Source organism: Arabidopsis lyrata (genome assembly GCF_000004255.2).
Source record: "Arabidopsis lyrata subsp. lyrata unplaced genomic scaffold ARALYscaffold_4, whole genome shotgun sequence".
Taxonomy (NCBI): domain Eukaryota; kingdom Viridiplantae; phylum Streptophyta; class Magnoliopsida; order Brassicales; family Brassicaceae; genus Arabidopsis; species Arabidopsis lyrata.
The window spans coordinates 738,744-766,742 of NW_003302552.1; the positions used below are offsets into that span (position 1 = coordinate 738,744).

Genomic DNA, 27,999 nt, shown 5'->3' on the forward strand with positions numbered 1-27,999 from the left:
GCAATCTTTGGTTGGTCTCGTACTTCTGGTGCGGGATCCGACACCAACAATCTCTGTGGTGTACTTCAATCCGCCATTACTTTCATCTATTTCGATCCCACACGAGAGAAGCGACCGCCATCGTGTTAGATCTACATCATCGACCATCAATCCTTCACAGGAGAGAAGCGACCGCCAGCTTGTGAAGCCACCATCTCTATCCCGATACTAGTCTCACCACCGAGTCTTGTATCATCCTCGGTGTACAACCATTTGAGGAGTTCGATCTCAGTCTCAAATCTCCTCTATCCGCTGAGGCTATCTTTGGTAACTTTCAGCCGCTCAACCTTTTCGGCCTTGGCCGACGCCTCCGCCCTTTGCCTGGCCGCATCCGCTTCAGCGACCTTAGCTTCAACATCAGCTCGGGACATCTCCAGTCTTTCCCGAGCCAGCTCACATGTCCGAGTCGCAGAGTCATAGGCTCGGACCATGAAATTCATTGAGTTGAGAGCCTGGAAACAAAAGGAGTTAGAAGACAAAAAAAAAATAATAATAATAAGGAAAAGCCTCGGGGATAAGTCAATACCTTAAGGAACCCCGCAGCAGTCTCGCGGTAACTCTCGGCCTCCAGCAAGGCCTCGGGAGCAGCCAATGGCAGGCCCGAACAAGAAGCGATAAGATTCGGCGAAGCCACCTTATCCTTGTACATAGGAGCTTCACTACGGCTCCTCTTCTCTCTTCTACGACCTCCTGAGCCATCACCTCGGGGCCTTTTTCCCTTCACCATGGACTTCGCCTCGACGACCGGAGCGATGACATCCAAGGCCCCCGTTGCCTCGGGAACCTCGGTGGTTGGGGAGACATTGCCAACGACCTCGAGCTCAGTCGGGACCGTGGCATCCCGAACCTCCTCAGTCGCCTCGGCGTCCTTCGCGACCTCGGGATCGTTATTAGCCTCGAGAGGAGTTGGCGGTCTGAAGTTCGCCTTCAAAACCACTTTTTCCTTAGACGCTTTTTTTCAGCAGCTTTCTTAGCCCTCAGAGAATGCGCAGCACCTTGCATCTCGATGAGGTAGTCTAGGCGGTGATCGGACGATTCTGAAGACGAACGACAAGGAGCGCCGTGTAACAATCGCAAGGCTCTCTCGATTCTGTTGTGAGAGAAGTGCTTCGTCCAGTTGCACTTCCGAGATATTAACTCGCTGTGTAAGTCTAGAAGGTCTTCGGGAACGCGCTCGAGGAAAGACGGATTTCGATCTGCATAAACAGGAAAACACTTAGTTAAAAAGACCAAGTTAAAGCAGAATAGCAAAAAGCATATTTTGGGTGTAATACCAATTTTTCTCCACTTCCTAACAATCTTTCATAGGTAGTCCTCGGGGACACTATACTCATCCACAGCAACGAAAAAGAAATTATCAGTATATCTCTCGTCCTTGCTCGGGAATCCACCGATAACTCTCCTGTTCGTTCGAGGAGATATGTAAAACCTTTCCACAGGGCCTTGGATGTGTCGCACCTCCAGGAGGTTCCTTAAGTGATCAAGGTTGAAATTATTATCCGTCTCGATGCCTCAGACTAGAATCCCAATAAGGTGCCGCATGCCTCGAGTCGTGATTTGGGATATGGCGATCTTGTACGACCATACAAACGCCAAAATTGGCCTCGGAATTGGAAGCCAGAGGAAGCAATGATAGAAGAATCCCTCATAGAGGATAGAAAAACCCCTCGGGAGGATCGTCTGCCCGCTCATTCAGAGTGGAAAGCCTAAGCTTGACTCCCTCGCTGAAGTCAAACCGAGCCCTCAGATCCCGAAGGGAATCATCAGTACATAAAGTGGAACCCGGAGGGTCGGGTTTCTTCACCTTCTTGGCTCGCCTTTTCTTCTTGGGACCCGCTATGCATTGCAAGGCCATTTGAAGCAACTTCGCAGCTTCCATAGGGTCATAGAACACTTGCTCTGCCTTCACCGCGGGGACATTCGTGGGCTCGGGCGCATCCTCCCATCGTGAACCTCCAGCCTCATCCGCAGCCTGGGGACGTGTCCTCCTCCTGTTTAACACCGCCTCAGGATCATCGGGCAAATCCTGATCTTGAGCCACGTCGGCAATTGCGTCCTCCCGGGCATTGAAGCGGCTCGGGTCTTCTCGAGAAACTGATTCTGCGTCGCTGTTACGACGCAACACGATTTGTTGGTCCGAAGCATTCGCCTCAGGGTCACTCGAAGAACTCCAAACCGTTTTCCTTTTATACACTGGAAGATTATTGCCTCGGGACTTAGCCTCTTAAGACAAATCGATGTAATGAAAAATGAAATTTTCAGGTATCATTTCCGAATAAAACTTGTATGTTTATGAATCATTCCTACACAATTATAACTACCTGACTAGGTAACTTCAAGCAGTTCAGCAGCATCACTTGTAAAAACCAACCTACTAAATCAAATCTTCTGAAGTAAACCTAAATGATCCAGGTCGAACAAGAACCTTGTGCATACTTGTCAACAACACAAAAGCTAATCAAGAGACAGTATAAAACTGCCCTTTTGGCACGAAAACGACTCTAACTTACCCTATCCAGGAATACAAAGAGAACAATTGTGAGACCCCGTCCCGGACGTCTCGGCGTCCGGCGACCCAAGGTTCACACGTTCGTGCCTCTTCCCGGCCGAACCTCCATATTTTTCGCGATTTAACATAGAATTGCCTTTACGAGGCTTACTTCTGTAATCGCTTTCTTAGTACCCAGCGGAAGTCTTTCTACCCTTGGTTTAATTCCAACCAACCCTTGTACCGGTTTGATCATCTTTGTTCCTTAGACTTTAGATCGATCTTTAACTCGGCCAAGTCATGCAATTTGTTCGCTAACCATTCTAAGTCTAACGATTGCATATTCTTTGTATCCCTAATCCAACGGCCAATTCCCAAACGTCTATCTTAACTAATAAGTTAGATGCGTTTACATACCTTGGCCTACATGCGGATTTGATTCCTCTTCGATCCGTCTATTGATCCTTCTCTTAGCCCTCTCGTCGCCTTATTCCATTCGTACAACGATTCTTAACCAATCGTGTATTGATGGACCAATCTCTATCGTTACTTAGCCTTTCATCCAACCAACCCCACTGGTCTAAGTCCCTACGATAGAGATTGGGGATCGTACGTTTTCCTTGGTTCACGGTGGCCAAATCAAGCTCTTGGCTCATTGGTCCATCCGTCCTCCAAACGTACACCCCTTCGGTTTCATGGTGGACGATCAAGCCCTCGGCTTATCGAACCATCCATGTTTCCGATCCGGTCGTTTATCACTACGACCGCCCACGGTCTACTAACCGTTTACCCGTCCGGTCCATGGTGGTCATAACGCCTTCGGCTTACCGATCCATCTATGCGATCCGAACAATATCATTATCACACCCAAGGGTCCGTGGATTCACCCATCGGATTATCGTAGGCTAGCCCATGAAATCATTCGTCCGTCGGCCTTTGGTTTGCTCGTGGGTCCAACATCCGTTTTGTCCACCGGTTCTCACCGTGGACTTTCCCGTTGGTTATCCGTCGAGTCACCATTGGTGTTACCGATTCCTAATCGGTTTCACCATTGGCCATGGCGATTGATACATGAAGGCGGCCGCGATATTAGATCCTTACATGGTGAACCACGTCACTTACCCATTCTCGGTGCTTACTCCCTTTACCGGTGAGATTGCATCCATGGGCGACCCTTGGGTGTGTTCGGTTGCACTTATCCTCGTGCTTCTTCGAACACCTTTCCCTTATACGCCTTCCCGATTAACTTCCCGTTAACCATATCATCTATCGGACTATCTTTGGATTCGTCAATACTTCCATATTGACAATCTTAGATTTGCCGATCCATTTCCTTTTCGTGTCCTTCCCTCGACGATATGATTCATAGAACGGACGATCCATCGACCCCATAATCGAGCTATCGACCCGAACCATCAATCAAGTCGTCGAACCCTTCGGCGGTTCCCATCGAATCCTCGATCATGTAATCCGCCATGTTCCCTCGACAAGATCTCCGATACGTACCATCGGTCATCCCGCCGATCGGTACGATCGATCAATCCGCCGATCTAAACCTTGATCCGTTTATCCGATCGTACACCTATCCGGTCATACGTCGATCCGACTTGTTGACACGACGATCGATCCGCCTATCCCGGTCGGTCGATCCGTCTGTGCGACGGTCTATCCGGATCCGTCTTCTTCTCCGATCTGATCCATCCGTCCGACGATCGGTCTGTCCGATCCGTCCGACGATCGGTCTGTCCGATCCGATCCGTCCGACGATCGGTCTATCCAATCCGATTTGTCTCCAAGACGATCGACCCATCCAATCCGACTCATCCATCCGTCCTATACATTCCATCGAACCGTTGGATCGGGAGGTAGCATGCGCATCAGTTCGGTCGAGACTCCGAGAATCCATTCCGATTCCGGAGATACTCGCCGAGCCGCACCCCCTTTCCGACCAACACTTCGTAGAGCGTTTTGGGACTTGTTTTGGATTGTTGTGGTCATTGTGAATGCCTTGGGCGTCCTCCCTTATATAAGGGGCGAATTGGTGTGTTTCCGAAACATCACATCCGTTCGTTGCACCCTTTCGAAAGGTTGCATCTTTCCGATCGTAACCGTTCGGCCTTATCCACCCTTTGGCCAACGGTAACCGTTCGTCGGTAACCGCTCGACCTTATACCTCTTCATCCCGAGCTACCACAGTCCACCAGCTCGAGTGTCAGCTGACCTGGACCACCCAGCTGGGTCAGTACTCGATCAGTTCACCGAGCTCAGTTGAGCTGTCGACCAGCTCGCCTAGCTGAGCTAGCTAGTCCTTCAGCTGGTGTAGCTCACCTAGCTGAGCTAGCTAGTTCATCCAGCTTGTTCAGCTCACCTAGCTGGTTTAGCTCGAACGTTCTTCCACGTTCTTTCCGGCTAAGTCTTTCGGTCCGTTTCTCGGCCTTGACTTCGCCATCCATAATCTTTCCAAGATCATTTCTCCATGATCACTAGATTATCCCGAAACCGTCTAAGTCATCTACCCCTTTCATGACTTAAACGTTTCATTCCTTCCTTGGGTTAACTTATTCATTGGTCTTTCTCGACCATGATCTAGTTTTCCCTAAAACAAACCGGCCCCCCTTTAGGATCGCGGGACGCGGGTGTTACAACAATTTTCTATTTGTTTCTCACATATTGATCATCCACTTGAAAATAGTACTGAGGACGAGACACAACGAATTATCAGTCAATTTTGAAAAAGGTTAAGAAGTTCAAATTGTTGAAAACCACACATTTTTCTATAGCCCAAGAACAACATATATTTTCTCTGCACATACCTATATCCCAAAATTGAAACAACAATTCACTATTCACACAAAAAAAGTTATGTCTCTTATTCATATGAAGGTAATTGAAACAGTAACAATAACAATTTTCATCATAATGTTAAGTCCAAAGTTTCAGTTTTGTTGTTCATCCACAAAAAGTCGCAAGCATAGAGTGAAAAATGGACAAATTCCAGGACCGATACTCATCAATCATTTCCTGAAAAATTAATCTAAAAGAAGAAACCACAACTAAGCTTCTACACTATCAATGGGAGAAATTAAAAGAGCTTTCAGATTCAGCAAGCGAAACCTGAACTTTCAGATTGAAACCATCACCATAAAGAACGAAATCTCGATGCACAACAAAAGCACTTACTTTTGGAGGGAGAGAGCAACGACGACGAGTCGGACGCGAACCGGTATTTTTGTTATGGTTTTCACATTTAGATTCGATTTTGGTTAAAATAATTCGATTTGATTTTTCTGGTTACGGATTTTGGTTTAAATTAGTGTGGTTTTCAGTTGTTTCTACGGAAAATTGGGTTTACAAAGTCTTAAGACCTTTCTTAATGGCGAGTATTTATAAACTTTTAAATATTTGAAAATAACTAAGGTTTTGGTACCATCTCTTTTGCTTTTTAAAAAAAAAACAAATGGAGCTTGAAAAAAGGTAAATATATGTAGAGAAGGGAGGGTTAGTTTTCGCATTCTCTCTTCTTGCTCGGTTGGGGAGTTGAGAGAAGGGGTCTCGGTTTTGGCGGATCTACCTTTTCCGAGAGGATTGTTCTAGGTTTGACTTGTTTCCCGACGCTGGTTTGCAACGGAACCGCTAACTCCGGTTAGGGATTGGTGTCTGGTGCGTGGTTGCAAAGGAGTGGTCCTTGTTAGCGTCAGATCTAATGGGTGAGATTCGTTTTCTGGTGTACCGCTCATTCTCAGATCTCCTTTTCGATAGATTCCGATTTGCGGTTTTACTATTTTGTAAGTGTGTAATTGTATTGACCCACAAGTCAAAGCCAAGTTTTGGGATGATTAATAAAATTTTATTTATAAAGAAACAAAAAATATGTCTCTCCTTTACACCCAAAACTATGCCGTTTCTAGTTTTTTTTTTTTTTTTAATTATTTCATTTTGTGTCTTTTCTCTTTTTCTTTTCCCGTTTTGGTTTTTTTAAGGAGACGGTAGCGTAATCAACTAGATCATGTGCAGTAACATATATTTTAAAGATCCAAAACTTTGTTTTTATGTCAAAATCCAAAATTTCTAGTGACTATAATAACAAGCAATAAGATACTATAATCTTAACAAAAAGCATAGTCTTGAGTACTAGTCATTATCATCATTTACCAATTTTTTTTTTTTTTTTGGTAAAAGTTTTTTTTTCTTTTTTTTTGTTCTCTCCGGCGTTTACCTATGCTATGGGAAGCTTTGTGGGTTTCACTCCATTTCAGTGGGCAGTTTTTTGTACTTTGGGTTTTGCTCGCTTCTCAAGTGAATTGATTCCTTAGGTTTTTGTCTTTTCTTTATCATGATGTTTAATCCTCGTATTTGGAGGTTTGCTACCTGCCAGCTTTGGTTTCCCTTTTTTGGGCTTTAGCTTCCGGAGATTTCTCCTTTTTTCTTCCGGCAAAAAATGCAGATTCGCTATGCATGTGCCTGTATTTTGAAGACCTCTGAATTTAAGTCACCATGCAAGTACTATAATTATATCGAACCAGTTTAATTTGTATGCATCCTGCAATGCTTCGTGACTATTAAATGCAACACTACACGAAGACTTTACGTTGCCTATATTTTTTTAAACTATATAAACATCATATACCTTTTCTTGTCGTTTGTTTTTGTTTTGTTTTTTTTTTCTAATAACGGGGGATCGATTCCCATGACCTAGCTTGGACCTATTTTTAACCTACAACTAGATTTTAACCCGCGGTATACCGCGGGATGATTTAATTTTAAAATTAGTATAAAAATATTTTGTAAATTGTATCTCCTTATAACATATTTATTTATATTATAGTTTACAATTGTTATTAAGTAACGGTATACCACGAGTCCACGAGATAATTATTAATAAACTGAGGATTTAACCCGTATTAAAACGGTATATAAATATTGATTCAAATTCGTCCGCCATATAAATCATTTCCGAAATATAACCCGTTCCGTAATTTCTTAACCCGTCATGTGATTTGTTTTTCTTTTAAAATTTAATGATTATTTATTATATATAAAAGTTTACAAATCATATCATTCTCTAAGATATTTATATTTTAATAAACTAAAAATTTAATATGTATGGATCATGGAAAGAAAGTGATAAGTTCTCCGGTACAGGGTGGTTCTGTACATCGTCAAATGGAGAACCGCCAACCATGGGAGCTGTGAACCTCCGTAGAAGTCTATTTCCACTACATGCCGAAGTCGAGGCCCTTCTCTGGGCGATGAAGTGTATGATTGGTGCAGATAATCAAGAGGTAGCGTTTTTTATAGACTGTTTAGACCTGGTGAAGATGGTGTCTTCTCCAACCGAATGGCTGGCATTTTCAGTGTACTTGGAGGAATTTCAGAGCGATAAGGAGGAGTTTTCATCTTTTTCTTTATCTTTAATTTCTCGTAGGGCTAATGTTAAGGCGGATAATCTGGCACGAAAAGTTCGTACAGAACCGCTTCATATCACATATGTAAACAACATTCCTTAGGAATGGCTCTTTTGAGTTCTAATTAATTTCGGATGACAAAAAAAAAAAAAATTTAATATATATTAAAGTGGCATGTTAATGATATTTTAAAATTTTATAAATATTGTTATTAAGTAACATTATACCACGGGATAATTTTTGTTTTATACAATCTTTTCTAAATGAGACTGATTTAATATGTCTAATATTTGTGGTATTAAAAAAATATGGATTAAATCCGTATTGAAGCGGCGGATTAATGATATTTTAATCTTTTTATTATTGTTGATTCAAAAACCCGTCCCGCCAAACCCGTCCGGCCAAAAAACTCATTTATTTTATTAATGTTCTTATTTATGATATGATTTTGAATCATTGTCTAAATATTTTAATCGATGTAGAACGTTGAACACACATTTTCGTCAATTGGATAATATATGTCCGTTTTTTAAAGTTCGAATCACAGTATATGCAGAAAAAAAATTGATTTTTTTTACTTTATGTATTATATGACGATTCAAAACAGTTAAAAACAAATCAAACAAAGATGATAGGAGAATCATAATTATAAAGCTTAATCAAATCTTCTAAATATCTAAATTATTAAATATGTAATATCCGGTGTATGAGTTGGGTTAAATATAATCCGACCCAACAAATTTTTTGTGAAGGAATTTTAAAAACGGGTCGGGTATCCGGTATACCCGGAAGCATTTTTACCCATCCGTCACCAAAGTGTTGCAAAAATACTAGTATAGATTGTTTCTCATTGCTATTTTTGCACAATCTATCGTTCTTTGCTGTAAATATATACATCATTTAAAATTTGACCCAAAAAATTCTTCATTTACAAAAATATAGGTTGTTTAAAATATCACGTCAAATTTTATTATGCAGTCAAATAATCTCGCTTTTTTTTTTTATTGGTACCATGTTTTATACACCGTAGCGTCTCATTAGTTGTAGGAGTAAAAAAACAAAAATTAGGAAAAAAAAAAAAAAACTAGTTTCTCACAAAATCATTTCGAGTGATTGAATCACTGAACAAACTGAACCACAATACCCTGTCATGGATTGTTTAGACACATGTGAAGTCAAATTTTGGACACGCTGATTAGTGATCATTAGTCTCAACTTATCAGGTCCGGCCCGTCCATAAAACAAGCAAAACACTTGTTTTAGGCCACACAATATATAACAAAGTTAAGGGCAACATTTTAGTAAGTGTTATGTTGGTTTAGTGGTTATGTTGGCCTGAAGTTTTTTAAGGATCTGAGTTAGAATCCTTTCATATGCATATATATTTTTTTTCTTTTTTGGTTAATATTTTCCACTTTTCAGTATTTTTTTTTCTTAATTATTTCCTTATTCTTTTCTTCACGGTAGTTTCCTTTACTTTACCTATATATTTTATTTGCTTAATAAGTAATACACCTTTATAAAACAAACATCATAACTATAATTTTGGAATATTTCGGTGGTTCACATCGAATTTTTCTCTCTTCTTCCAGATAAGTCTGCTGCTTAACGTTTTTGTCTCCGACCGGCGATTGTGAGCCACCATATTCACGGCCGGTTCGGTTTTTGGCTTACGCTTAGTTAATTAGCTTTGTTTTCGTGTTTTACGTTATATTTAATAATTTCTAACATTTCTTCGAGTTGTTTAATGTTAAATTTTATCGTTAGTATTTATATAAGAAGACCACATTTTTTAAATATGCTATAAGAAGGCCACTAGGACCGGCCCTGCAACTTATATTCGGTAGGTATTATATTCTATCTATTATAACTTTATAAGTGTATATATATATATATATATTAACATTTTCATGGCCTTTTTTTTTTTTTTTAACATTTTCATTTAACTCACACAAAAGAAGTTTTACCAGCCAAAATGGATGTTTCAAATTTTGAAATCCACAAGCAACATAACAGTTGTTGATTTTTGTAAGTACGAGCTCAGAAACAAGGTGACATATATTAATGCTATTAGGAGAAATATTTTTATAACACAAGTTCTATAATTAATATTTCTACCTATTGGAGATGGGATTTGGACCACTTGGAACTCCATGTTCACTGGCACCGAGCATCTTCCCCTTCCGCCAAGTCGTCATCGGCCGCCGAACTCTAAACCTCTCTCTTCTTTTCCCTTCCGGCAAAGTCGCCGCCATGTCACGGATATGTTGAACATTGGAGCTAATCCGGTGAGTTTGATCAATAGTTCTTTGATGGGTTTTGTGTTGATCGAAGACTATAGATGCAAATCAATACACAGAAACAAATACGTTCACTTTATAGAATAAGTAACAAATAGGAAAAACAGTTGTTACAGAACTGAAACTTACTTTAGGATCTTTTCTCTTCCTAGTAAGAACAACGTATAGATTGATAGAGGCTTGCAATTGGCAATCTCCTAAGACAGAATTTAGCCCCTACTGTGGTGTACGTAGCTTTGTGTAGGCTTCTATCTTTAGGATACAACTATCGATCTCTGTTTTAACACCGTACAGAGATCCTAGCAAACTCTACTTTGAGATTCTCTGAAATTGATTTGGAGATGAGAATCAATCCCAATCTTTCTCTCCTTTGTTTCTCTTGTATTGTTCTTCTCTCTTATCTCTCTCTCTCTGTATCTCTACATCGTCACGTCTCTTATATATTAATGAAGCGATGTTTGATCCAAGAGATGCTTCTCTTATCTCAACCGGTGTATCGGTATAAACGTAACCAAGAGACGTGATGAAATTTATACAAGTAGAAGGGTATTTACATAAATACTAATATTTATGTAAATAAACATGTTTATATAAAATAAACACCAACAATACCCCACATTTTCTTATTCAAACATATAAATACCCCACATTTGAATAGAAAATAAGCTCCACAATATCCGAGAAAATAGAATCATTATGCATCGGTTAAGGTGTCTTTTAAACTTGAACCTTTCCTAGTAAACACTTATCGGATTTACTTTGTAGGTAGTGAACTCTTGTCTTGAACTAACCACGTTTGATAGTAAACCGAGATAATAAGTGAAACACATAAATTATCAGCTCATTTCATGTTTATACGGTTGTGTTCATTTTGGTCCTGAACATATCCCGACTTCGTGAGAGCTCTAGAGAATTTAGCCATTTTAATTCTCATAGGTGCGACCGCGACACCACTCTCATATAGGTAACATTAATTAAGAATAGTCCATTCTATTCCACTTTTAAAAAAAAATATTAATTGTTGGTGTCGGATCCCGCACCAGAAGTCCGAGACCAACCAAAGATTGCCACGTAGTCAAGATAATGGCCCATAAAGGAGAAAGCCCATTGGACCCATGAGCCGAAGGAACGGTCGAAGTGGTTGTCACCACTTCGAGAATCCGAAGTGACTGCACTGTGACATGAGTTCGGTGTAGAAGACACGGGTAAGTCGGTTCAAGGACACTTGGGCCAAAAAGGCGAGGCCCATGAAGATCAGAGTCAACTCAAATTCAAACGTTGAGCATTAAAGTCAAAGAATCAAAACGGACACATTTAAGAAGGAATAATTGTACTTAATTACTCATTTTAATGTCGTTTCTCTATGTATAAATATAAAGGCCAATGGCCATGTAAAAGGGATCTCTCTCTTAAGCAAGAAATACGATAGCAATTTTTGTAGCAATTCATAAGCCTTTTACGTTCTTATTTTTGTCCCTCAAGAATAATCTTTCCTACTAATAAAAATACTTGAGTGTGTGAATCCGACATCCACATTTTGGCGCCGTCTGTGGGGAAATAGGATTCTTGAGTGGTCAGATTTTTCTTTATTACACTCCCGAGATAAGCAACAATGTCCGGAGGAGACGCCGTTGAGACATCATTGGCCGAAACCCTCAAAGCTATGCAGCAAACCATGTCGGACATATCACAAAAGTTCTCGGATGTGGAAAAGGCCGTCGATACGTTGCAAACATCCCAGGTATCTCTTAGTCAAAACGTCAGTACTATACAAACTCGTGTTCGCTCTTTAAGTGTAGGAAACCTTGTGTGAATCCGAAGAGGGATATTCAACTCGCCAAGTTCCGTTGCACGAAATGAAACCAGCGGACAAACAACTCCCGGTGCTACTAATAATGTAGTTCAGACGTTGGAAGAAGAGACACAGCTCGGAGATGAAGAACAACTTGCAGCTCAATACGAGCAGGAGAACCTCGACCAGTTCGAGACCATGAGGAAGGTTAGCCAGGAATTAAAAGAAATGAAATCAAAATTTCATCAAGCTACAAGTTCGGAGCCAGACATCAATCGAGTCATTGAAGAAGCTAGGCGAACACCTTTCATCTCGCGAATTGCAAGTTTGAGGATCAAAGATTCCCGGAAACTCAAGTTGGACCCTTACAGCGGATTGGAGGATCCAAAAAGCTATCTTGCAGCTTTTCTGATTGCTGCTGGAAGAGTCGAAGTGGATGAAGCTGATGAGGACGCAGGTTACTGCAAGCTTTTTTCGGAAAATCTATGTGGCCAAGCTCTAATGTGGTTCACCCAATTAGAGCCGGGTTCGATCAGCAATTTCGACAAACTATCAGCCGTATTCTTAAAGCAATATTCCATCCTTATGGATAAAAGCGTTTCGGATGCCGATCTTTGGAACTTATCGCAAGGATCTAATGAGTCACTTCGAGTTTTCATCACCAAATTCAAAGGAGTGCTGTCAAAGCTCCCAAGAATCTCGCAGCAATCAGCTTTATCTGCCCTACGAAAAGGATTGCGACATGATTCAAGGTTTAAAGAAGACTTAATACTTCATAAACCAGACACAATTCAGGATGCACTCTTCCGTGCAAACAACTGGATGGAGGTAGAAGACGAAAAAGAATGTTTTGCCAAAAGAAATAAGCAAGAAAAGCCGGCAATCACCGTCCCTACCAAGAAGTTCGAGCCTAGGGAGAGCAAAGGACCAAGAAAATTTGGGTCGCAACCCTTCAACAGTACCGTCGGAAAGCAATTCCAAGGGAAAGGAAGATCAAACACTTGGGTCCGTGATGAAAGTCTATATTGCGACATTCATAAAGTAACCGGACATTTAACCAAGGATTGTAGCGTTCTTAAAAGGCACCTCGCAGAGCTTTGGGCCAGTGGAGATCTTTCCAAATTCGATATAAGAGATTTTGTGAAGGAATACCACGAAGCAAAGGAAAGTTCCAAAGATCAAAATTCTAAAAGACCAAGGTTAACCAACGAGGAAGAACCAAGGAATTCTAAGGGTAAGATCAATGTTATTCTAGGAGGTTCCAAATTTTGCGGAGATTCGATAAGTTCCATCAAGAAACATAGACGAAATATCCTACTCAAAGCAAGCTTAAGCGAAGAAGTCGATTTTCAAGGTGCATCAATATCATTTAATGAAGAAGAAACGCGGTACCTCGAAAGACCTCATGATGATGCTCTAGTCATTACCCTTGACGTTGCCAACTTTGAAGTATCAAGGATCCTTATAGATACAGGCAGTTCGGTCGATTTGATCTTTTTAAGTACTTTAGAAAGAATGGGAATTAGTCGGGCGGACATAGTGGGGCCTCCGTCTCCATTAGTTGCATTCACAAGTGAATCAGCCATGTCTCTCGGGACAATCAAGCTACCGGTCCTTGCCAAAAAAGTATCGAAGATCGTGGACTTCGTTGTCTTCGATAAGCCTGCAGCTTACAACATCATCCTCGGTACTCCCTGGATTTATCAAATGAAAGCAGTCCCCTCTACATATCATCAATGTATCAAATTTCCAACGTCAAGAGGAGTGGAAACAATTCGGGGAGATCAAGAAGCTTCACGGACGTGTTATCTAGCTAGCCATCGTATGAAGATTCAATAGCAATTAACGAAGCCCGCAAAAGAGGGACTAAGAACAAAATTTCCTAGCGGGCAGAAGAAAGATGATGTAGTAATCGAAGTGGTGTTGGAAGAAGATAAGCCGGACCAGAAAATTCGAATTGGGGCAACTTTGACTGGCCAAATAAAAGAAGCTTTGATCGAACTCTTAAGGAAAAACAAAACATCGTTTGCATGGTCAGCAGCGGACATGTCTGGCATAAATCCAAGTATAATTTGTCATGAACTAAACGTGGATCCAAGCTTCAAACCGGTGAAACAAAAAAGAAGAAAGCTTGGAGTGGAGCGAGCAAAAATAGTAAATGACGAAGTGGATAAACTTTTGAAGATAGGGTCCATAAGAGAAGTGCAATATCCGGAATGGGTAGCAAACACTGTCGTTGTCAAGAAAAAGAATGGGAAGGATAGGGTTTGCATCGATTTTACAGACCTCAATAAAGCATGTCCCAAAGATAGTTTCCCACTCCCACATATAGATCGACTTGTAGAGTCCACCGCTGGGAACGAGCTGTTAACATTCATGGATGCCTTCTCGGGTTATAATCAAATAATGATGAACCCCGAAGACCAAGAAAAAACGTCATTTATTACTGATAGAGGTATCTATTGTTACAAGGTAATGCCTTTTGGTTTGAAAAATGCAGGAGCAACTTATCAACGGTTGGTTAACAAAATGTTCCATAATCATCTCGGGAAAACAATGGAAGTCTACATAGATGATATGCTAGTTAAATCGTTAAAGAAAGAGGATCACGTTAAGCATTTAGAGGAATGTTTTGATATTCTTAATAAATATCAAATGAAGCTGAACCCGGCGAAGTGCACATTTGGAGTCCCATCCGGAGAATTTCTTAGCTATATCGTGACAGAAAGAGGGATTGAAGCCAATCCAAATCAAATTAACGCCTTTCTAAACATGCCATCTCCAAGAAACTTCAAAGAAGTACAACGGTTGACTGGGTGGATTGCGGCTTTGAATCGTTTTATCTCGAGATCAACAGATAAGTCGTTACCTTTCTACCAAATTCTAAAAAGGAACAAAGGATTCCTTTGGGATGAGAAGTGTGAAGAAGCTTTTGGGCAGCTTAAGGCATACTTAACCACTCCACCTATACTGTCCAAACCGGAAGTGGATGAAAAACTTTATTTGTACGTGTCGGTTTCAAACCACGCGGTTAGTGGAGTCTTGGTTCGAGAAGACCGTGGGGAGCAGAAACCAATTTACTACGTAAGCAAGTCAATGACGGATCCAGAAACCAGATACACAATGATGGAAAAACTCGCACTCGCGGTGGTGACTTCGGCCCGAAAGCTGCGCCCATATTTTCAATCCCATCCGGTTGAAGTATTAACTAACCAACCACTCCGAACAATACTTCGTAGTCCAAGTCAGTCCGGACGTTTGGCGAAATGGGCGGTGGAGTTAAGCGAGTACGATATAGAATTCAAAAGCCGGATCAGTATGAAAGCTCAGGTTTTAGCATATTTCTTAACCGAGCTACCAATACCTGGAACGATAGAGCAACCGGAGAACCAAACTTGGAAATTACACGTAGACGGGTCTTCAACAAAGCAAGGATCCGGAGTGGGAATCAAGTTGGAATCTCCAACATCGGAAATTCTAGAACAATCATTCCGGTTGTTATTCAATGCCTCCAACAACGAGGCAGAATACGAAGCCCTGATTGCCGGACTTCGATTAGCACAAGGAGTTGGAGCTAAGGAAATATTGGCTTATTGCGATTCGCAATTAGTAGTTAACCAGTTTAATGGAGACTATGAAGCCAAAGACTCAAGAATGGAAGCGTACCTCGAAGTGGTGAAGGATCTATCTAAAAATTTCTCGAAATTCGAATTAATCCGCATACCTCGGGGAGAGAATACAACTGCAGATGCACTTGCCGCATTGGCGTCAACATCAGATCCTGAGTTGAAAAGAGTTATTCCAGTGGAATGCATTTCGGAGCGAAGCATTCAAGACAGCAAAGAAACCCTCGTCGTTACAAGGTCTCGAGCAGCGGCACGCGACCGTGGCGAACCAGATATCGAACCGCCACCCAACAAACAAAGGAAGTCAAAGGGATCGAATACATCTAACAAGGAACATGTTGTCTTAGCTGAAGAGGTGATTCCAAAAACAATGTTAGAAACCGAGCCGTTAATCGAGGAGGATGTTCTTGAACCAAACGAGCATCCCGAGCCAGAGCCACGAGTACTATTTCACAAAGTTGACCAAATTCCGGCTAAAGACTGGGGGGCTGACTGGAGGGAGCCAATAAAGCACTACATCATGACAGGTGAGCTCCCAAAGAATAAATGGCAGGCCAGGAAAATGAAAATCGTTAGCGCGAAATTTTGTCTGTCAAAGGATGCGTTATATAGACGAGGTGTCAGTGACCCTTACCTATTATGCATTTTTGGGCCCGAAGTCGAAATCGTCATGAGCGAAGTGCATGAAGGATTATGTGGGAGTCATTCAACAGGAAGAGCTATGGCTTTTAAAGTTAAAAGAATGGGATATTATTGGCCCACTATGATCACAGATTGTGTTATGTTCGCCCAAAGATGCAAGCGCTGCCAACTCCATGCACCATTGATCGATCAACCGTCGGAATTATTCTCCTCCATTTCCGCCCCATACCCGTTTATGAGGTGGTCAATGGACATCATTGGACCATTGCACAAATCAACTCGAGGTGTACAGTACCTTTTAGTCCTTACGGACTACTTTTCAAAATGGATTGAAGCTGAGGCGTATGTTGGTATCAAGGATTCGGCGGTGAAGACCTTTATTTGGAAAAACATTATATGTCGACATGGAGTTCCGTACGAAATAGTCACTGATAATGGACCACAATTCATTTCACACGAGTTTGATGCCTTTTGTGCGGACTGGGGAATCAAAGTTAGTTATTCTACTCCACGATATCCGCAAGGAAATGGTCAAGCTGAAGCCGCGAACAAGACGATATTGAGCAATCTCAAGAAACGCTTAAATCATCTAAAGGGAGGATGGTATGAAGAACTCCAACCCGTCCTGTGGGCCTATCGTACAACCCCTAGGCGACCTACAGGAGAAACTCCATTCTCCTTGGTTTATGGCATGGAGGCGGTAGTACCAGCCGAACTTAATGTGCCCGGACTTCGCCGAACAGAAGCACCGTTAAATGAGGAAGAAAATTCAGCAATGCTTAATGATTCACTAGATACCATAAATGAAAGACGTGATCAAGCTTTGATTCGGATCCAGAATTACCAGCAGGCAGCAGCCCGGTATTACAATTCTAAGATTAAAAGTAGACCGTTCTTCGTGGGAGATTATGTATTAAGGCGCGTCTTTAACAACAAAAAAGAAGAAGGTGCCGGTAAACTCGGTATCAATTGGGAAGGACCTTACATTATTACCGAAGTGGTACGGAACGGTGTTTATAGGTTAAAAGACTTAGAAGACAATCCAGTCAAGCGGCCTTGGAATGTGATCAACCTAAAGAAGTTTTATATTTAAAGCTACATGCATTGTTTATGTACATGAACTACGGTGTGGCTTGATCCCGAGATGGGTACGTAGGCAGCTCGGAAACGAGTTCAGCTATTAATAAAAATTTTTTTTATTTTTTTTATTAAAAGGAAAAAGGTTCGACTGTGCGAACAAGTGAAGCAAATAAAGGTTCGGCTATACGAACATACAAGAGGTTGGAAATAGAGCGTTTATTCAAAAGACGGAATGTCGCTCATCGTACACTTCGGACTATGAAAATCTTGTCGATGAGCAGAACACTTCAACTCCTTGACCAGCAAGATCGAGGATTGGCATCATGCAGTCCGGAATTCGAGCAAAGTCAGATATTCCAAGCTCAATCCACTCTCCGGGGTGAGATTCAAGGATGTGAAGATCTCTTGACACCGTAGTAAGCATGCGTTGCATCCGGTTAATCCTCTTCCGGAGTCTCCTCTTTTCCAACATAAACTTCCGGTGTTGGAGCGCGGATCTGAGATCTTAAGAAGCCGCGAAGTGGAGGAGGCTACCTGCTTGGCTCATTTGGAACATCTTCGTTTATCATTCCGATTCTGGAGAAGTCGGGCATAGATTCTGAGCAGCGAAGATTGAACTCCATACCTACTAAAATGAAAAGAATCGTGAGGAGTAAAGGGAAATTGAGACTATAATTTATAGGAACGTCATATCCCTAGCAAGCTGCGGATTCTATCCTAGGAATGGAGTGATTCGCGGAGAGATTTATGCCCTCGAACAGATCCTGCATTAAAAGACGTATCTCCGAGAATATTTGAAAAGTAAGAAAAATTGCAAATGTTTCCATAAATAAAAAGGGGCCGAAGCCCATTACGAGTTCAAAATAAGAGAAGGAGTTAGAGAACATTTATGGAAGAGGATCAGGAACAGGCTCCTTCATCGCCGGTTTAGTCTTCGAAGTGGACCCCTTGTTCTTGGCATCCACTTCAGAATTATCCCGAACGCGTTTCCGACAGGTGCTGGCCTCCTCTTCGTCTTCTTCTTCGCTGTCAGATGGAACGGCATATACCGGGGCGTTCATGGGACCCGGGACTCCTTTAGCGCGGAGATACATCCGAAGCATCTTCGGGATCTCAGCGACAGAGTCAAAGTTCCGCCATTCCCATTGAAAGGGATCACTTTCCAAGGCCCGAATTTTCCTCTCCACCCGAGCGATGCGAGCCTCGAGTGTTTGCCTTTTAAGGCCCAGCCGTTGCCTCTCCTCACACAAGCAACGGTGCTTGTCGGCAACCTAGCATAAAGATGAATGAATAAGATGATACAAAAAGTTTTTAAATCAAAAACTTTAAGTATTTACCTTGTCAATGAAGTCGCAAGCCTCTTTCTTCTCCTTTGAAGGAAAGTGAAAGACGGCGTGAGGGAAGAGAACGCCGGCCGGTTCAAAGCCGTCGCCGGACAAGAAAAGTGGGCTGCCGGGATCAACGGGGGCTACTTTTTCGTTTTCCATTCTCGAAATATTTCTCAAGTAAGATTCTAAAATCGTGTTTAAATAAAGCTTAGAAGTAGGTAAGCCTTTATTTATAATGATTTAGGGTTTGTCTTGGTACCATAAATCCAATAATGGTAGTGTGCCCGAGTGGTTTAAACCATTTTTAGAAAATCGAGAAAAGGTAGTTTTTGCATTAAAGACGAGCCGTTTTCCCTACTTTTGAGAAATAAGAAGGGAAAAAGCAACCGTCGCATTAACTACAAAAGTTTCTAAGGCCCAAGCCCAATAAATTTATCGAGTTGACTAAATCCGAAGTGGGGAACTCGCTTTAAGCCGAGCTCAGTTCTCGCATTCTTAAGGGAAAGGTCTGATCAGCCTAAAAATCCCAAAAGCATAACCACAATGCCACAAAAGGTTAAAAGCGGACTTTGCAAACCCGCATATAATTTTAACCAAACCCCCTTGGGTCATAACCTAGAAAGGTTTAAAAGCCTCCTCAGGCAAATATCTTGTTCAAAAGAAATGATAAAGCCTCCTTAGGCCAAAAATAAGTTCGAAATTAAGTTTAAACTAAATGGGACAATCCCCAATTTAAAGTGGACGCAGCCACTACGGAGTGATATCCACCTCGGACTCCGGCTCAGCAACCGAAGTTTCATTCACCTCCTTGACTGGTGCTTGGTCGGATGGAGCTCTTGGTCCGCCCTCTACATTACAACCATCCTCCGGAGTGACCGCCGGTGCCGCAGGTACTTCGGGTGGGACGACATCCTCCGCCTCACTTGAACCTGGGAAGGACAGTTCCAGTCAACTTTTAAAAAAAAAAAACATAAGGTGAGAAAAAGGTAGTAAGTGTCAGGAGCCAAGCATTACCTGCCCAGTCTAGACCCGATTCACTTATAGGAGGCGATTCAGTGAAGAATTCCTCGAAATCCTGCGGGTTGAAGGTCGAAGTGGGAAGAGCTGCCAAGCGACTCCGCTTTTCAGAAAGATTAGCCGACAGTTCGGTCCTTTCTTGCTCCTCGGAGAAATCCGCATCATGGATTTGATCCAACAGAATCAGGTTGCTCTCGTGCTCCTTGATGTCTGATTCCAAATCTGACCTAGCCTTCTCGGTCTGCATGAAGCGGATGGCCCCTTGGATCAACTCCATCCCGCGTCCCTTGACTTCCTTTCTGGCTTTCGATGCCGACCTTGCCAACTCGGAATCACGCAATTTGGCAATCGCCTTGTACTTCGCGTTAAGCTCAATGAGTTGGTTATTCAGGGTATCGGCGGTTGATTCGGATTCGTGAAGCCTACCCTGAACACCAGAAAGCTCATCCTGGAGTTTGAAATTTTGGTCGTACTGATCCTGCAGCTCCCCCTTAATCTTCGCCAGCTCGGATGTTAGACTGTCAACTTTGTCCTCCAGGTCGTGCTTGGAGCCGGTAGAAGAGCTTAGTTCAGCCTCAAGAGCAGAAAGTTTTTTCTTCCACGCGTCAATCTCCTTTTCCCGACCAAGGACCAGCCCCTCATAATGTTCAACCATGTCATTAAGCTCACCGTTAGCCTGCCATTATGCATGAAATCGAGATGGTGAGGTATTTCGATGAACGGCAGCACAATCGAAAAATAAAGCGGAACTAACCCGAGATGAATGATAAGCATGGAGCAAATAGCGTTCACGAATCGCAGGGCGCCACTTGTCGAAGTCTGGCAAGGTTGAACCCGATCGGATCTTGAAGCATCGGAAAACGCTGCCTTCCTTCTCCATAGCTGCAAAGGAGGAAGAGTTGTAAAAATTGGAATCTGAATAGAGACAAAAACTTTTGAGACTGTGTAAATCACCAAACCTGAAAGCGATTTGACTTGAGGGACAAGAGCAGGCTTTAACCTCGAGGAAGCATCTCGGGATTCAGAATCTCCCTTTTTTGGAGATGCGCTCCGGGCAGTCTTTTTACTGTCAGGCTGGGAAGAGGAAGACATTTCAACTGGTCGTGGAGGACCCATTGGTTCAATAGGAGGGGATGATCGAGGTGAACGGTCAGTCCGGGGCCTTGACTTCTCCCTTCGCGGGGAAGAATCACTACGAGAGGACTTGTTTCTCTTCCTGCGAACCAAGTTCTTAAGTGGTTCGTTGCTAAAATCATCTCGGGGGGGACGAGGTGAATCACGGCGAGGAGATCGGTCCCTCCGAGGAGAACGTGAGTCACGATGATCACGACGGGGAGTTAATCTGAAAGAAGCAACAGATCTGGCTCCTTCGGTGCTGCCATCATCAACCAGCAGGGTCCTACTGTAGTCCTTCTTATCTATAGAAGTCGCGAGGAACTTTTTCTTCTCCTCACAAGCCTCAGCTATCAGCTTGGAAAGCACCTTACGCTTGGCCGCAAGAGCCCGAGATGACATCCCCTGAGTTGAGGGAGGAGGCGGAAGTTGGTGAAGTTGACCCGGTGGACTCATCCTGAGTCTGTGGTTAGCTTCTAGGAATCGTTCAAGAGTGAAAGAATTCCAAAGGGTTTCCCCTTCGAGGATTATCTTGAAGAATTCGATGAACCCTTCGGATGGGAGAGTGGAAGCGATGAAAGCTGCGAAATGAAACAACAGTTTTAGTCAATAAAGATAATAAAACAACCGAAAAAGATATATGCGACCTAATCTCTACCAGGCTTCGCAGACCACTTCGATGGGAATAAATCTGCAAGATTTCCAATCGAAGCGGGAGTTTTCTTAATCAGAAACCAAGGATGGTGCCAATTTTCATCCTTGTTTGGAAGGTGCGAGATGATGTTTCTACTAGCGTTTGGATACGCTGAGAAGTACCCTGTCTTCTTCGATGAACTTCTTACGCTTAGAAGCTCATTTAGTTCAGTGACTCCGATAACATATCCGGCCTCCGCCGCGATTGTTATAATTCCGAGGGTAGTACGAAGAAGATTAGGGGTTAATTGAGGAAGAGCAATTTCAAGAGCTGCTAGGTATCGAACTAGGGCTTCGGGAAGGGGAAAGGTCAGCCTGCAACCTTTAAAATAGATCTCGTATACACAGAAGTAGCCATCGCGGTGGCTTTCTGGGGACTCCGTAGGATCAGCTATCTGCCATAATTCCCGGTGGGATTTGGCAGAGCCCCTTCAATCGCTCAAGGGATTGAAGGGTGCAGGTGGATCTATAGTGCGGACCGGCAATATCATTAGGGCGGGTGCACTCATCATTGCTAGAACGCCTCTCATCGAAAGACGGAGACTCGGGTCTATCGGAATCGGAAGTCATTGGGAAGAATGAAAAATTCAAGTTTCGGGAAAAAGAAAATTTGGAGAGAGAAGTAGAAGGAGTTTTAACCACAAAGATCAAGAGTAAAAGAAAGAATGAAAAAGAAGGTTACCTCACGCAAGCTAGGTGATAATGATGAAACCGTCTTGGGAATCGTGGAAGAAGTGGGAAGGTTTTTTCCCGCTTTAATAGTAAATAATCGATATACGGTCATAATGGTGACAGATGTCACGCGACTAAATATGGGTAGCGCCGGAATTAAAGGTCTGATGGGATCTTGGCGGGAAAAAATCAGAAGATTCCTCGGAACGCAATCTTTGGTCATTAAAGCATTTAAAGTCCTCCGAATTGTAATAGTACTTCGAAGAACTTGGGGGGCTAATTGTTGGTGTCGGATCCCGCACCAGAAGTCCGAGACCAACCAAAGATTGCCACGTAGTCAAGATAATGGCCCATAAAGGATAAAGCCCATTGGACCCATGAGCCGAAGGAACGGTCGAAGTGGTTGTCACCACTTCGAGAATCCGAAGTGACTGCACTGTGACATGAGTTCGGTGTAGAAGACACGGGTAAGTCGGTTCAAGGACACTTGGGCCAAAAAGGCGAGGCCCATGAAGATCAGAGTCAACTCAAATTCAAACGTTGAGCATTAAAGTCAAAGAATCAAAACGGACACATTTAAGAAGGAATAATTGTACTTAATTACTCATTTTAATGTCGTTTCTCTATGTATAAATATAAAGGCCAATGGCCATGTAAAAGGGATCTCTCTCTTAAGCAAGAAATACGATAGCAATTTTTGTAGCAATTCATAAGCCTTTTACGTTCTTATTTTTGTCCCTCAAGAATAATCTTTCCTACTAATAAAAATACTTGAGTGTGTGAATCCGACATCCACATTAATGTTATTAAGAAAAATATTCATACCTTTAAACATCAATGGAAATACATTTAACTTCATAGGAATAAGTAATATGTATATCTTTCTTGAGTCTTCCTCAGCCAGTTTGCCTCTTGAACCTAAACCATGGGATCTCCAATGTTGCTAGGTAAGGTTTCCACCAAGTGATGACTCATTGTGTTGGCTTTAAACCCATTCCCCTCGAAGTGAATACGACTTGCTTTTTCGGTAGGCCTTTAGTCAAAGGATCAGCCAAGTTATCCTTTGATCTAATATATATAATCCAATGATATCACTCCATTTGAAAGCAATTGTCGTATTGTAGCATGTCTTCTTCGAATATGCCTTGACTTGCCATTGAAAATTTTATTTTTCGCTATATTTAAGGCAGCCATATTATCACAATGAATACATAGTGCAGTTACCGGCTTTGGCCATAATGGAATATCTTCAATAAAATTCCTTAGCCATTCGGCTTCTTCTGCAGCACTATCTAGTGCGATAAATTCTGATTCCATTGTAGAACGTGCAATACACGTTTGTTTAGATGATCTCCAAGACACAGCTCCACCACCAAGTGTAAACACATAACCACTTGTGGATTTACTATCCGTACTTCCAGAAATCCAATTTGCATCACTATATCCTTCTATTACATGAGGAAATTTAGTGTAATATAGACCGGGAAAACGGCATATTCCTCCCTAAACTAAGTTGCTTTGGCTAATTCATCCCCGAAACTTTGTCTCGTGCCTAAACCCACATGAACTAACATAGAGTTTGAATTTTCTCCCTGAACAAAACAAATCCGGACTAAACCCACAAATCGTTAAACGCCGTTATTGTTCCGTTAACGAACATCTGACTAGGAGGCCACATCATCGATCTAAGCGACTGTGTTTTGAGGTGAAAACGGCCTATTCCCCCATAAACTAAGTTGTTTTGGCTAATTCATCCCTGTAATTTTATCTCATGCCCAAAACCCACATGAACTAACATAAAGTTTGAATTTCCTACATGCACAAAACAAATCTGGACTAAATTGATGGATGAAGAACCTAATTGAATTGACAGTTGCTGGGATTAAAGGTGTTTAGGGTATGAATTCTAATATTTTGATGAATTTTCAGATGTGTGCTTGAACAGGTTTAGTTGGAGCTAGATTCAGCACCTCCGAATCCACCAACAAAAATAACAAGTGGGAGATACGTTAGGCTCATAAGCCCATAGTGAAGAGAAGCGGAGCTGGCTCCGAATCAGGACTAAGTGAGGCGAGATCTCGGCATGGACCTATGATGTAGGAGAGGTTAATGCGGACCTCGGACCGAATAACCTAGGAAGAGTATCTATATAAAGATGAGAGAAGACCTAGAAAAGGCATCGCCTACTTACTGGAAAAAACTCTTTACTACTTTATGCACTTGTATTCACAAGATCTAGTCAGCTGGTCATTAACGGAACAGTAACATTGTTTAGCAGCTGGTCATTAACGGAATATTAACATCGTTTAACGATTGTGGGTTTAGTCTGGATTTGTTTTGTTCATGTAGGACATTCAAATTTTATGTTAGTTCATGTGGATTTTGGGCATGAGATAAAATTACAGGGATGAATTAGCCAAAACAACTTAGTTTATGGGGGAATAGGTCGTTTTCCCCTCAAAACACAGTCACTTAGATCGATGATGTGGCATCCTAGTCAGATGTTCGTTAACGGAACAATAACGGCGTTTAACGATTTGTGGGTTTAGTCCGGATTAGTTTTGTTCAGGGAGGAAATTCAAACTCTATGTTAGTGCATGTGGGTTTAGGCACAAGACAAAGTTTCAGGGATGAATTAGCCAAAGCTACTTAGTTTAGGGAGGAATAGGCCGTTTTCCCAATATAGACCATAATTAATTGTATGCTTTAAGTATCTCAATACTCTAACCAAAGCATTCCAATGTTCTCTATTTGGATTACTTGAATATCGACTTAATCGACTTATTGAGTAAGCCAAATCTGGTCTTGTACAATTTGTAATGTACATGATGCTTCCAAGAATTTGTGTGTATTCCAACTGAGACACACTTTCACCTTCATTCTTGGAAAGCTTGCACGTTGGATCAAACGGAGTAACTACCGGTCTATTATCAAAGTGACCAAACTTCTTTAGAACTTTCTCCACATAATGAGATTGAGTAAGTGAATACCCATTTGGCTCTCTTTTAATTCTAATTCCAAGAATTACATCAGCCAATCCCATGTCTTTCATTTCAAAATTGTCACTCAACATCTTCTTTGTGGCATTGATAATGTCTTTACTTGTTCCCATTATTAACATATCATCCACATAAAGACATACAATGATCGTATCCTTTTTAGTTTCCTTAACGTAGACACACTTGTCACATTCATTTATTTTAAAACCATACGATCTCATTGTATTATCAAACTTCTCATGCCACTGTTTTGGCGCTTGCTTAAGTCCATACAAAGACTTTTTAAGCTTACAAACTTTATTCTCTTTCCCTTTGACTATAAATCCTTCGGGTTGTTCCATATATATTTCTTCATCAAGTTCACCATTTAGGAATGCTGTTTTAACATCCATTTGATGAATTTCTAGATCATATATGGCCGAAATTGCGATTAGATATCTTATCGAAGTGATTCTAGTCACCGGAGAATACGTATCAAAGAAATCAAGACCTTCTTTTTGACGAAACCCTTTCGCCACTAGTCTTGCTTTATATTTTTCAATCGTACCATCCGGTCTCAAATTCTTTGTGAAGATCCATTTATGTCCAATTAGTTTATTACCAGGTGGTAAATCAACCAATTCCCATGTATGATTTCTCAAAATGGATTCAACTTCACTTTGAATAGCCTCTTTCCAATAAGGTGCATTTGATGATTCAATTGCAGCCTTATACGTTTGAGGATTCGTATTCACTCAAGTACGTCATAAAGTCCGTGCCAAAATCTTTAGCAACTCTTGCTCTTTTACTTCTTCTTGGTTCATTTTCTTCTTCTTGAACCTTTGAGGCACATTCATTGTCCTCACATACCCGTTTAGTACTTGTTTCTCTAGGCTCTTTGTATGGAAACACACTTTCAAAAAACTCAGCCTCATTAGATTCAATGATCGTATTTACCTTTACCTCAACATTATTAGATTTATGTACTAAAAATCTATAAGCTGCACTATTTTCCGCAGGACCGATGTAAACGCAATCCACCGTTTTTGGTCCTATAATAGTTCTTTTTGGTAAAGGTATTTGAACCTTTGCAAGACAACCCCACACTTTAATATTTTTATATGAAGGAGTCTTCTCTTTCCACATCTCATATGGAGTTTTATCACTCTTCTTGTGAGGAATCTTATTCAAAATTGAATTAGCCGTGAGAATGGCTTCACCCCATAGGTTAGGTGGTGCACCCGAATCGTTTAACATGGAATTCATCATCTCTTTAAGCGTTCTATTTTTCCTTTCGGCAACTCCGTTCTGCATCGGAGTGTAAGGTGCCATAGTTTGATGAATGATTCCATGTGTGGAACAAAAATCTGAGAATTCATTTGATTTGTATTCTCCACCACGATCTGATCGGAGAATTTTTATTCTCTTATCTAATTGATTTTCAACTTCTGCTTTGAATTTCTTAAACATATTCAAAGCCTCATCTTTAGTATTAATCAAATAGATTTGACAATACTTGCTGAAATCATCAATAAAAGATATATAATAATTGTTTCCTCCACGGCTTGGAATTGATTGAAAATCACACAAGTCACTATGTATTAAACCAAGTAATACATTTGACTTTTCCACAGATTTATAAGAATGTCGTGAATATTTTGATTCCACACAAACTTCACATTTGCTTCTTTTATTATTATTAAGATTGTTCTTTGGTAACAATCCTAAATTCATCATTCGATATAAAGAATGATAATTGACATGTCCCATTCTTGCATGCCATAAATCATTTGAGTCAAGCAAATAAACAGAAGCAGTGCTATTGCCTGCGTTTTCATTAACGATCGGTACAACATTCAGTTTGAAAAGACCATCACACAAGTAGCCTTTTCCTACATACATCCCACCTTTAGTGAGTACAACCTTATCAGATTCAAATACAATCTTAAAGCCTTTGTTGCTAAGAAGTGACCCCGAAATCAGATTCTTTCGAATCTCAGGGACATGGAGCACGTTTGTGAGTGCAAGTTCCTTCCCAGATGTGAGTTTTAAAACCACTTTGCCTTTCCCTGCGATCGTCGCGGTGCTCGCGTTTCCCATGTAAAGCTTTTCTCCACCAGAACCTTGTTCATACGTGGAGAACATACTCACGTCGGAGCACACAGGCTTTGTAGCACCAGTGTCAACCCACCAATCATTGGAGTTTGTCATCATGTTTGCCTCGGAAACGACCGCAACAAACTGATTTTCGACAAGGTTTGCGTTGCTTGCGTCTCGAACCGATGTCCCTTCTTTCTTATGGCGGCAGTCCTTGGCTCTATGTCCAGGCTTTCCACACAGCCAACAAGCACCTTGTGGCTTCCTCTTGAAGTTAGAGCCCTTAGGTGGATTGAACGGTTTCTTACCGTTCTTGTTCTTCTTAAAGCCCTTGGATTTGGAGTTGTTTCCCTCAATTACATTGGCCTTTGCTTCCATAGAAGAAAACTCAGATTTCTCATTCTTACGATTTTCTTCTTCAACACGAAGCTTGAGAATTAGTTGCTCGAAACTCATGTCTTCATGTAGGTGCTTTAGATAGATCTTGAAATCTTTCCACGTTGGAGGCAACTTTTCGATGATGGACGCAACAAGAAACGCCTCATTCAGCCCCATACCTTCATCTTTCAATTCATGAGCAAAAATCTGAATTTCTTCCACTTGTTTCACCACAGAGATGGTGTCAGAGCATCTCCAATGGTGAGAGCCCTTCATGGGCTCTCACCATTTTTTTAAGAATAAAATTTTCAAATTTATGAGATGAAAGCTTTTGTTAAAATTTTTTTATTT

General features: G+C 41.5%; 1 pseudogene; it reads right to left on the reverse strand.

Annotated features, from left to right (window-relative positions):
• Positions 1 to 284: 284 nt before the first annotated feature.
• Positions 285 to 27,825, reverse strand: LOC110229028 (annotated as a pseudogene).
• Positions 27,826 to 27,999: the final 174 nt, after the last annotated feature.